The following is a 12303-nucleotide window of genomic DNA, read 5'->3' on the forward strand; positions in this document are numbered from 1 at the left end:
TCTCCTCTAATCTCCTCTAAGACCAAAAGCAAAAGTCCTTCCAGCTGTGAACCTGTAAAGGTCAAAACCAAATTTATCTACTCCCAAGATACAATGGTGGAACAGGCAACATAATGTCTTTAGCAATCAGTTTATCTGATTCACCCTTGCATTGTTCACCGGCTCTCCACTTCTTTACTGCATGGCCAGGCTGCAAATTTTCCAAATCTTTATTCTTGGATATCCTTTTAAACTCTGGCTTTACATCATGATTTTGCTGCCATAACTCAGAGAAGGCTCTTAAAAGCAACCATGCAGCTTCTGTAATGCTTTGCTGCTTAGAAATTTCTTTGACCAAATGCTCTGGTTCACAACTCTTCAGTTCCAATTTCCACGAACTCCAAGGGAATGGACACAATGCAGCCAGGTTCCTTGCTGTGGTATAGCAAGGGTCATCATTTGTCCAATTCCCAATAAGTTCCTCATTTCTATCTGAGACCTCATCATCCACATGGACTTTACTGTCCACATTTCTATCAGCATTCCGCTTGCCACCACATAAGTCTCTAAGACATTCCAAACTTTCCCTCATCTTTTTCTCTTCTTCTAAGTGTTCCAAATGCCTCCAACCTTTGCCCAGTACCAAAGCTGCATCCACATTTTCAAGTATCTGTATAGCAACATCCCACTCCTCGGTACCAATTTTCTGTTTTAGTCCATTTTGTGTTGTTGCAACAGAATACCTGAGACTGGGTAATTTATAAAGAAAAGAGGTTTATTTGGCTTATGATTCTGGGATGGTCGCATCTGGCATGGGCCTCAGGCTGCTTCTACTCATGGCAGAAAGTGGCAGGCTGCTGGTGTGTATGAGCAGATCATATGGTGAGAGGAAGCAAGAGAGAGAGAGAGACAGAGAGAGAGAGGAGGTGCCAGGGTCCTTTAAACAATCAGCTCTCATGGGAATTAATAGAGTGAGAACTCACTCACTACCCCTCTTCCCCCAGGGAAAGCATTAATCCATTCATGAGGGATTCGCCCCCATGACTCAATCAGTTTCCAACACTGCCACATTGGAGATCAAATTTCCACATGATTTTTGGAGGGGACAACAAATCCAAACTCTATCAATATGGAACAACAAAGACCCCAAATAGCCAAAGAAATCCTGAGCACAAAAAAATAAAGTCAGAGAAATGGGACTACCTGACTTCAAATTATACTACAAAGCCATAGTAACCAAAAAAGGATAGCACTATCATAAAAATAGACACTCAGACAAGTGGGGCAGAATAGAGAACCCAGAAATCACCCCTCAGGCTTACAGCCATCTGATATTTGACAAAGGCAGCAAAAACATACATTGGAGAAAAGACTGCCTCTTCAATAAGTGGTGCTGGTACAATTGGATATCCATATGCAGAAGAATATAACTAGACCCACATCTCTCACCATGTACTAAAATCAACTCAAAATGGATTAAAGACTTAAGTATAAGACCTCAAATTGTAATGTTACTAAGGGAGAAAATAGGTGAAATACTTCAGGAACTAGGTCTGGGCACAGACTTTCTGAACATGCGCCTGAAAGCACAAGCAGCAACAAAAAAATAAACAAATGGGTCTATGTCTAACCAAGAAAATTCTGTAGAGCAAAGAAAATAAGAGAGTGAAACGACAACCTACAGAGTGGGAGAACTTTGCTAACTATGCATCTGACAAAGGATTAATATCCATAATATACAAGGAACTCAAGCAATTACACAGTAAAAGACCAAATAACACAATTCAAAAATGGGCAAAGGTGCTGAATACACATTTTTTAATGGAAGACATACAAATGGCCAAGAGGCACACGAAAAAAATGTTCAACATTACTAATCATCAGGAAAATGCAAATTAAAACCACTTTGACATATCACCTCACCCCAGTTAGACTGGCTATAATAAAAAAGATGGAGACTAACAAATGCTGGCATGGTTGTGGAGAGAAGTTAATGCTCCTACACTGTTGGTGAGACTGTAAATTAGTACACCCACTATGGAAAATAGTACGGGGCGTTCTCAACCCCCTACACTCAGATCTTCCATAAAATACACTAATGACAATTCTGGTTATATACCCAAAGGAGTGGAAATCATCATGTTGAAGGGATAACTGCACCCCCATGTTCCTCACAGCTGTGTTTACGATAGCCAAGATATGGAACCAAACTAAATGTCCATTGATGGATGATTGAATAAGGAAAATGTGGTATATATACACCATGGAATACTACTCTGCCATAAAAAAGAATGAAATCCTCCCATTTGCAATGACATGGATGAGCTTGGAGAAAGTTATGTTGACTGAAATAAACAAAGCACAGAGGGATAAACATCACATATACTCACTCTAAGTGGAAACTGAGAGAGAAAGAAGGAAGGAAAGAAAGACCACAGTGGTGCGTTGGACTTGCAGAGTGAAAGAGCATACGTAGGGATATAATGTAGAGTGGGGGGAAAGGTGATGGGGAGGTAGGTTGGGGATAATTCATTGGGGGACATGGGGTATAACCACAATTTGTGGTAACGGGCATGCTGCCAGTATAGATCTAGGCCATCACATCTTGGGCATGAGTGTTGACAATCAGCTTTGTATTTCATGAATATTCATAACAAATATAACAAATAAAAACTAATTAAAAAACCATATAATTCATGTAAAGCATGTGGCACATTTTCTGAAATACAAAGGGGTCTCAATAATAGTTGTTTCTGACTATTATATTTCTTCCTCTTTATAAACCCCATGGCAGACATAGATACACCTTGAATTCGGAGGATCTATTCCTTCTCTGGGTTGTTATAACAGTTTCCCTTGAAACTACCTCTTAACTATCTAAAATTCCCAGACTCTCATAGATATACATGGGGACTAAACAGATGCATGAACTCGGAAATATGTAATAATTTTAAGTGTTTGGATACTGTAATTTGTGATATCTCTCTAAGATATTCAACTATTGAGATATTTGAAAATCTGTGTGGATACAATCTGATGCCAAAATGTGCCCTGCCTTTTCCCTCCAGTTTTCCTCCAAGGACAGAAACAATCTTTCTTCTCCAAAGAGAATATTCAGGAAACCTTTTCATTCATCCTTAGGGAGAAGATAGAGAAGAATGATGTATTGTAATCCTGCTGGGAATTTACTTCTTATGTAATTCTGAATATAACCTTTACTCCTGGATGTTTAATTTAGATCTTTGTATTCTGTTTTGGTACCGTGAGCAGATGGAGTAAATGCTCTGAATCTGGGATTTGTTCCTCTGGAGCCTGCTAGAGGTTCTTGTATTATGTAACTCACCTCTGAAGGGTTTATTCTAAATAGAAATATGGTATATCCATTACTTATACCTTATGCATGAAGTATTCCTTTGTACTGTGAGATGGTTTTCAGTATGGATAGTTGAAGTTGTCAGGGTGGCAGCAGAAATTGCCATGGCTATGCAGAGAGGAATGACATTCCTGGGTGGCATATCCTGAATTCTTTCTAACTCAAGGTTTGTGTTCCAGGAGACGGAACAGACATCTAGATACACTCCTATCCCCAGCTCTGGGAACTTCTGCCTGCTGTGCTGGGGCAGGGTGTCCTCTGATCTGTCAGCAACTTTCTACTTACCACCTCCCAGTGTGGATGGGTGCTGGTCATCCAAACTTGCCAGCTCTATTAAGAAGCCACTAAGAAGTATGAGGGGCCTCATATGCAGGCATTGTCTCTAATACTCTCATATAACCAAAAGAATAGAAGATTTGTGTGTGTGTGTGTGTGTGTGTGTGTGTGTGTCCAAACACAAACAAAGATATTCACCATCAGAGAATCTTCTGTTACTGGAAAATACAAATCTTGAAGCAGTTACAATAAGTTATCTTCCTTGCTGAAACAGGATAAGAAGTAAGTTTGTAATTTACTTATATCTTTTTAAAATTTTCTTGGTCGTCATTCTCTGCATGGAAAATTACTAGACTAATAAATCATTGTATTTGATACATGATTTGTCCTACAGCACAGTAAGATACAATGAGCGCCAACACTGCTGATAAGAATTGAAGAAATAGGATAAAGGTCCCTAACTCAGTGACACGACTGCCTGGGTGGATTGTTACACATTATAACCAAGCAAAACATTGTTTTCTGAGCTGCTATTATTTTATTGACTATATTGGGAAGGAAAAATTCTGATTAGGTATCATCATATTTTTTTTTCTATATTTCAGTGTTCCACCTTCTAAAAAGTTTTAGTGTTCATTTACTGTTATTTTCATATTAATTTTAAATTCATTTTTAATTGAAATGTAAATGATTGCACATATTTATGGAATACAGAGTTGACTGTCAGTTTTTGTGTACAATGTGTGACGTCAAATAAGTATTATTAGCATGTTCATCAATACAAATAGTAATTTTTCTTCGTATCCCTTACCCACTTTTTTGCTAACCCCCTTCCTACCCCTTTCCCATCTCTCGTAACCATAGATCTGTTCACACCTTCTGAAAGTTAGCAGTAAAATAAAATTGATGGCAACGAGATGAAGATATAGGATTTATGAGCTCAGGGACAAAGATAGCTAAACTAAAAAGTTAAGCTGTTACTATGTCCATTCTACACATTACAGGAATATTCTTTAGTTGTGCAGAAATTAAAATTACAAACTTTATGTGCATTTACATAAATCTTCTCAAATGTATTCACATTTATAGGAACACAGGATTCCAGGACTGTCAGTTTTGCCTTAACCATTCCTCTTACAGTGCCACTGCTCATGTCACTTATGCCTTCCTTATGTTGATGTTCACAAAAGCTCAAAACACTGCCGTGTGTATCTTGAAAGTGTCTTCTGACTTTACATTACTGTTTTATAAAGTAACTTTTCAATAACTCAATTATCCTGTAGCCATCATCTCATGTTACACATTCAAAGCAGGCATAAGATGCTAATCCATTTATGTATTATTATTGTTTTCTGCAGATATAATATAGTGCATGTTTAAACATATTCAAGCCTATTCCATAGAAACAGTATATTTTAAATTATCTGGATGTTCATAGATTTATAAAATTCAATGTTTAAATGATTAAATTCTAATTGAGAACTTTTTTGTTTCTTCTTAAAACAGAAAGCATGTCTTGGGTAATAGATAAAAACAGACTAATAGAAGATGAGTAGTATATATATATTTAAAACAAAAAACAATTCATTTAGCTAACATTTTCTGAGTTCCTGTTTCATCTAGTTCTATACTAGTCATTGTAAGAGGCATAAAGATGTACAAAACATATAACTCATGCACAACACTTTTGTAACTGTAGGCACTTCAGTTCCCATGAATGACATTTGGTCTTAATCCTCTGCTTATTTTATGTTAGAACTTGAGCATGTAACAGATCTTCAGAGTAAGAATATAGCTATTTTTACAGTTATTGTTGACCAAGCCTACATATTTAATAGGGACTTGTAGAGCCTCCTCATATAAATCTCCACTGAGTTCCTAAAATAGAAAGACCCTCTATAGACTTCCAATTACTTAGACTTTTAATGAGGCATAGGGAAGAATACGTAGACTATCACCTTCCTTTTTATGGTAACTGGTTATAGACACAGAAGTGAATCCCTCTAATAAGAAGGAGCCCTCTATCTTTGCTGTTCTCTGAGCCACCCCTCTGGACTATGCAATGAGGTAGTGGATAAGCACAGTGTGTAATGACACTAGTATTTTTGAATGATCTATATGCAATTTCCAGCTCCATATAGGCCTGCCTCAGAATTTACATTTAACTAAGTCTGATATTCTGCAAAGGGATATACAATAATATCCAAATTTTTTATGTTACTAAATTCATCCTACTTTCATGAAGATAAAAATGAAATCCTTAATAAACACAAGTTAAAATTATATCCATCATCAGAATGGATAGAATTTATATTTACCTGGGCATATGTTAACTCCATAGAACATATGCCTTGGCCCTAAGTAACAAAAATGACATCACGGTTATGCAGCATTTTGTATTTAAGAGCTGTGGTGTTAATTATATTAAAATATTATTTAAGTTTTAATGACTGTATGGGTAAAGGCATATCTATGTTTTGATAATATAGCTTTGAAAAATCAAGTATTTCCAAATGTCACTTGTCTGGGTAACAGAGTACTTGTTGGGTCACAAATACATCTTGAGGAGAAAAATGTTGATCCTGAATAGTGGGTGTTGAGATAGCTACTTCCATAGATAACTTCTGGATCCCAGATAGTAAGAAGCACAGACAAATGTCCCATAAAGTTCTAATGGGTGGATTTTATTCCATGTCTGACTGAAATATATGAAGACAGGACCAATGTACCAGTCAGAGTTGGCATGTCATAAGCTGAAAAGTTTAAAGTAGGAGAACATCGTAGGAAAGGTGATCGTGAGTGTATAGGATTCTGATGGCAAAATTAGAGACTCTTTCCTGTTTGGTTGTTTCTTGTAGTGGAAGATATTTCTTGATTGTTTCACTTGTTTGCATTTTAGATGGATAGAGACAGAGGATGATGATGATGATTATGATGATGAGAGAGGAAGATACTTGACTGAGAACTTCCATGTCCTGAAATTAACTATAAGAATTTAATAAAAGACATACAAAGATATATGTATAAAATTTAATCACTGTAGCATTATATTGCACACAATACAATTAGGGGTTATATATCACATAAATTAAAGTATCAGTATGCAATAAATTTGTATGTAACTGAAGTATTTTGCAGAGATATATTTTCACATGAAAAATACAATTTAGATGATTCTAAATGAAAGAAATAGATTAAAAATGCTGCCTCAAATAATTTTTAATTATATATATGTAAATATACGTACAGTAAATAATGGAAAACTATACAAACAAATTATTGACGATACTCAAAATGGCCACGTTTCAGCATATTATCATTTTAGTCCTTTAAACAAAAATTTCTAATTTTTTAAATAATTTTTTAAAAACTTGATATCAAAATCTCATATGAGGTAATTGCCACTTTTTCACACAATAAACTGTATGGATCTTGCATCTTTAATCTGTAAATCTAAAATTGCTAAGGGTCCATAATGAACTTAATAGGAAGTAAAAGGAAAAATTATAAAAAAGAAATAATGTTCTGGGATTATAAATATAGCTTGGCCTGAATTAAACTACTGAATGCTCTCAATTTCATTGTCTTTGATGCTCTTGTTAAATTTTAAACTAGATTTGGATATCTAAAGGAGGTCAGTAAGGGTCTATTAGGCTTTAAGGAATAAGTTTAATAATGCATTATGCCCTGTAAGATTTTGTGTACTGTATTAAATTATATGCTCTCCTTTTAAAATGAGGAAAAAATTTGGCAAAAACTGTGATAAAAATATTATTATAGGTCCAAATTTAAAAAAAAGAAATTGCTTTTAAATACAATTCTCCACTAAGAAACCAGACCTTTTTAGTCAATTAACTGATCCAAACTGAGTTAGGAAATGTTACAAGACGAGCCTAGAACCTTCTGCTAAACCCAAAGTAAGAAAATGCTAAAAAAAAAAAAAAAAAAAAAAGAGAACATGTTGAAAGGGCACAGAAATCAGCTGGAAGTGTTCAAATATAGGGGAATTTAATTCTAGCATAAATAAAGATAGTAATTGTTATAGTTATAACCCATTGAATGAAAATATCCATGAGTCCATATTGATAGATTATATAGCTAGACAGAAAGACAGATAAAGCCCATCCTCACAGTGAAGCCAACTGGCAAATATCAAAGGAATGATGGAGTTAGAACAGCAGATTTTCAGTCGGTATAAATACAGTACTTATACACGAGTCAGGTAAAATAATCAATGGCTGCTATGAGTGGCTGAAAGTTTAACAAAAAGAAGATACTTCTACAGTAGTTTTGTTATATTTTCACAAAAATTATATTAGTGAAAAATAATAATTTTATAATAAAGATATCTGGAGACAACAACTTAGCCAAGGGATCCACACTAGAATAGACAATGAGGAAACCAATTAACATTATCTGCCTAATACTGGAAGACATTAAAAAACACACGTTAGTTTTATCCTGCCAAAAAAAGTAAAATCCGAACCAAAGCCTGGGGGATAAATAGAAAATCCATATTGAGGAACATTCTGCAAAACAACTGGTATGTAAGCTTCAAAAAACTCAATGTCTAGACAGGCAGAAAAAGGCTGAGTAATGATCCCAGGTTAGAATAGATTAAATAGACTGTGTTGTCTTGGCTCGCATTTTGGACCAGAGGAACAGAAAATGCTGCATTTAGAAAAGAGTATCAAATCAATACCACATTTCCTGACTTTTGTAATGGTACTCTGGTTAGTTTAGTGAATAACTTTTTTCTTGGACAAAATTAAAAAGTTAGGGGTAAATTGGTACCATGGCTGCACATTAGAATTAAGTGGCGCAGAAAAATAATTTATGTAATACACATTAATATAAGAAAGTAGAACAATAAGAAAATATAAAAAATATTAATAATTGTTAAATCTGGGTGAAGTATATGTAGGGGTATTGTTTATAATTCTTGATATTTACCTGAGAGTTAGAATTAATTCAAAATAAAAAGTTTAAAACAGACAAAGAAACATTGAAAAAAAGGCAATCAAGTAAAATAAATAAATAAATAAATAAATAGATTAAAAAAAAAAAAGATTTGATTTGCCTATGCAATAAAAATGAGAAAGATTCCCCAAGAAGAGGGTTTATTTAAGAATGAGAATTATTTACACTCTGGCCATGGAAATGGAAACCCATTTCATGGATATGAGTATTCTCTTAGACTGAGTAGCCATGTTAGTAAATGAGATGGCTCAATTAGAATATTTAATATTTTGTTTAAAATAATGACATCTTCTTTGACAATCAGAAATGCAAATATATGGAGATAAATCGTTATTTTAAATGTCAGAAAGTGACATCAACACATTACTCTGGCTGATCAACTTGGACCTATGTAGTAGCTGAAAATGCTAGGTTAAAATTAGTATTGACAGAGAAAACTTTCTGTGAAAAGTAGAACTTTAATTGACAACAATGCAGAGTGATGTGTTTCTAGCTCACTGATTGTAATGAAATAATTGACTGAGAAACTCTGAATTGCCGTTTGAAGTAATACAGGAATAAAGGAGAAAAAAGTTTTGGAAAGTTTTAATCTATCCAGAATATCACAGATTAAAAATATATTTCAAACTGTATGGTATAATCAAGTGAATGAAATCTATTTGCAAATGTTTAACGTTCCTGGAAGAAAGGATTTAAGCATTTCTGAAATTTTACATTTACAGAAATCCTCCCTTATTTGCCTTAGGGGGATACACTGCAAGATCCCCAGTGTATGTCTGAAGTTGTGGATAGTTCTGAGCTCTGTATGCAGTTTTTTTTTTCTATAAGTACATGCATATGATACATTTTAATTTATAAATTATGTACAGTAAGCAATTAACAACAATAAGTAACAATAAAATAGAACAATTATTACTATATACTGCAATAAAAGTTATGTGAGTGTGGTCTATGTCTCTCTTTTCCCTCAAAATATTTATTGCTTTGTAATATTTTTGGACTGTGATTGACTGTGGTTAATTGAAACCACGGGAAATGAAACTGTGGATACTGGGGCATAACTATATTCATGGGTTGTAATAATTACCAATAAGGCAAGATTGTGTCACCTATAGAGGCTGTAGTTTAAATTTCTTCTATTCTATGACTACTTTTAATGTTTGAATCAATTTAAAGTGGTATTTGGTGACACAAAGACTTATGAGACAGCTTTGATATGACCATCATCATCTACGTTTTGTAGTGACAAAACGTTCTTTGGATTTGTGAAACAAGAGTGAACAATATTTATTGTTCTAATAATGGTAAAATCATTAAAGGCTGGTTTGTACAGTTATCAGCTAAAGTATCCTTTTTTATTTTTGCAATTATTCTTTTTTATGGACTTCAGTCTGTTTTAAAATTTTATTTATTTATCCAGTTATTTTCATTGATGTATTGTAATTCTACATATTTTAGGGTATAATTTATTTCAATATATACATACATATACATGTATATACTGTACAATGATGAAATCATGGTATTTAGCATACCCATCACCTCATGCATTTTTTTTATGGTGCGAATGTTCAAAAACCTGTCTTCTAGCTATTATATAATATACAAGGGTGCTTCAAAAAGTTTATCAAAAATTTTCATTAACTTTTAATTCCACTTTTCTGTCAGCTTTTTGAATTACACTTGTACAATACCATCACCACCCTACTGTGCAGTAGAACACGAGAAATTGTTCCTCCTATCTAACATTAACTGTGTATCTGTTGACCAAGCTCTGTTCATTCTCTCTAACCTCCTCCTCTCCCCAGTCTCTGGTAATCACTACTCTGCTCTCTGCTTCTATAATATCAACTTTTTTTCTTTTTGACTCCACATGTGAGTGACATTATGTAGCATTTGTCTTTTCATGCCTGGCTTATTTCACATAACATAAAGTCCTCCAGGTACACTCATGTTGTCACAAATAACAGGATTTTCTTTATGACTAGATAGTATTCTCTTGTGTATATCTAGCGCATTTCCTTTGTGCATTCATCCATGTTAAATACCTGAGTTGATTCCATATCTAGGGTGTTGTACATAGTGCTGCAGTAAACATGGGAATGCAGACGCCTCTTTGACATACTGATTTTATTCCCATTGGTTCTATAGCAAGTAGTGGGATTGCTGGGTCCTGTGGTCCTTCTATTTTTGTGTTCTTGAGAAGTCTCCATATTGAGTTTCATAGTGGATGTAATAATTTACAATTCCACCAATAGTGTGTAAGTGTTCCCTTTTCTCCACATTGGCTTCAACTCTTATTTTGTCTTTTTGATAATAGACATTCTAACTGGAGTGAAGTGGTATCTGACTGTGGTTTTGATTTGCATTTCCCTGGTGATTAGTGATTTTGAGTATGATTTCATATACATTTGGCCATTTAAGCGTCTTTTGAAAAATATCTAATAAGGCTTTTTGCCATTTTTTAGATTTGGGGTATTTTTTGTTTTGCTGTTGAGTTGTTTAAGTTCCTTATGTATTCTTGATATTAACCCCTTGTCAGATGTATAACTTGCAAATATGTCTTCCCACTCTGTAGGCTCTCCCTTCACTCTGTTGTTTCCTTTTCTGTGCAAAATCTTTTTAGTTTGATGTAATCTGTTTATTTGTTGTCTTCACTTTTGAGGTCTTATTTAAGAAATCCTTACCCAGCTCAGTGTTGCAATGTGTTTCTCTTATTTTAGTAGTTTTGGGTTTTACAGTTAGGTCTTTAATCCATTTTGAGTTGATTTTTATACACACACACACACACACACACACACACACACACACACACACACACACACACACACACCCCGAGAGATAGGGATTTAGTCTCACTCTTCTCCATGTTGTTATCCAATTTCCCCAGCACCATTTATTGAAGAGATTATCTTTTCCTCAGTGTGTGTTTCTTGGCACCTTTGTTGAAAATCAGTTGGCTCTAGGTGCATAAATGTGTTTCTGGGCTCTTTCTTCTATTCCATTGGTCTGCGTGTCTGTTTTATGCCATTACCATGCTGTCTTGGTTACTAGAGATTTGTAGTCACTTTTGTAATCAGGTAGCGTGATGCCTCCAGCTGTCTTTTTTTCACTCGGGATTTCATTTTTCTTGTGATTCCATATGCATTTTAGGATTGTTTTTCTTCTATTTCTGTGAAGAATGTCATTAATATTTTCATAGGATTACATTAAATCTGTAGTGTGCTGTTAGTAGTATGGCCAATTTAACACTATTAATTCTTTCAGTCCAAAAACACGGCATATCTTTTCATTTAATTGCGTCTTCAGTTTTTAATCAATATTTTATGATTTTTAGTGTAAAGATCTTTCACCTCATTGGTTAAGTTTGTTCCTAAGTATTTTATTTTATATTTTTGTTACTCGATTTTTTAAATATAGCTTGCTTTAGCATATAGAAACACTATTGATTTTTGTATGCTGATTTTGTGTCCTGCAACTTTATTAAATGTGTTTATTAGTTGCAGTCTTTAGGGTTTTCTATGTATAAAATCATGTTGTCTGCAAACAGGGCAAATTTGACTTTCTCCTTTCCAATTTGGATGAATTTATTTGTTTCTCTTGCTTAATTGCTCTGGCTAGGACTTTCAGCACTACATTGTATGGGACTGGTAGAAGTGGGCATTTTTCTCTTGTCTATATGTTAGCTGTGAGTT

Source organism: Cynocephalus volans, chromosome 6 (genome assembly GCF_027409185.1).
Source record: "Cynocephalus volans isolate mCynVol1 chromosome 6, mCynVol1.pri, whole genome shotgun sequence".
Lineage (NCBI taxonomy): Eukaryota > Metazoa > Chordata > Mammalia > Dermoptera > Cynocephalidae > Cynocephalus > Cynocephalus volans.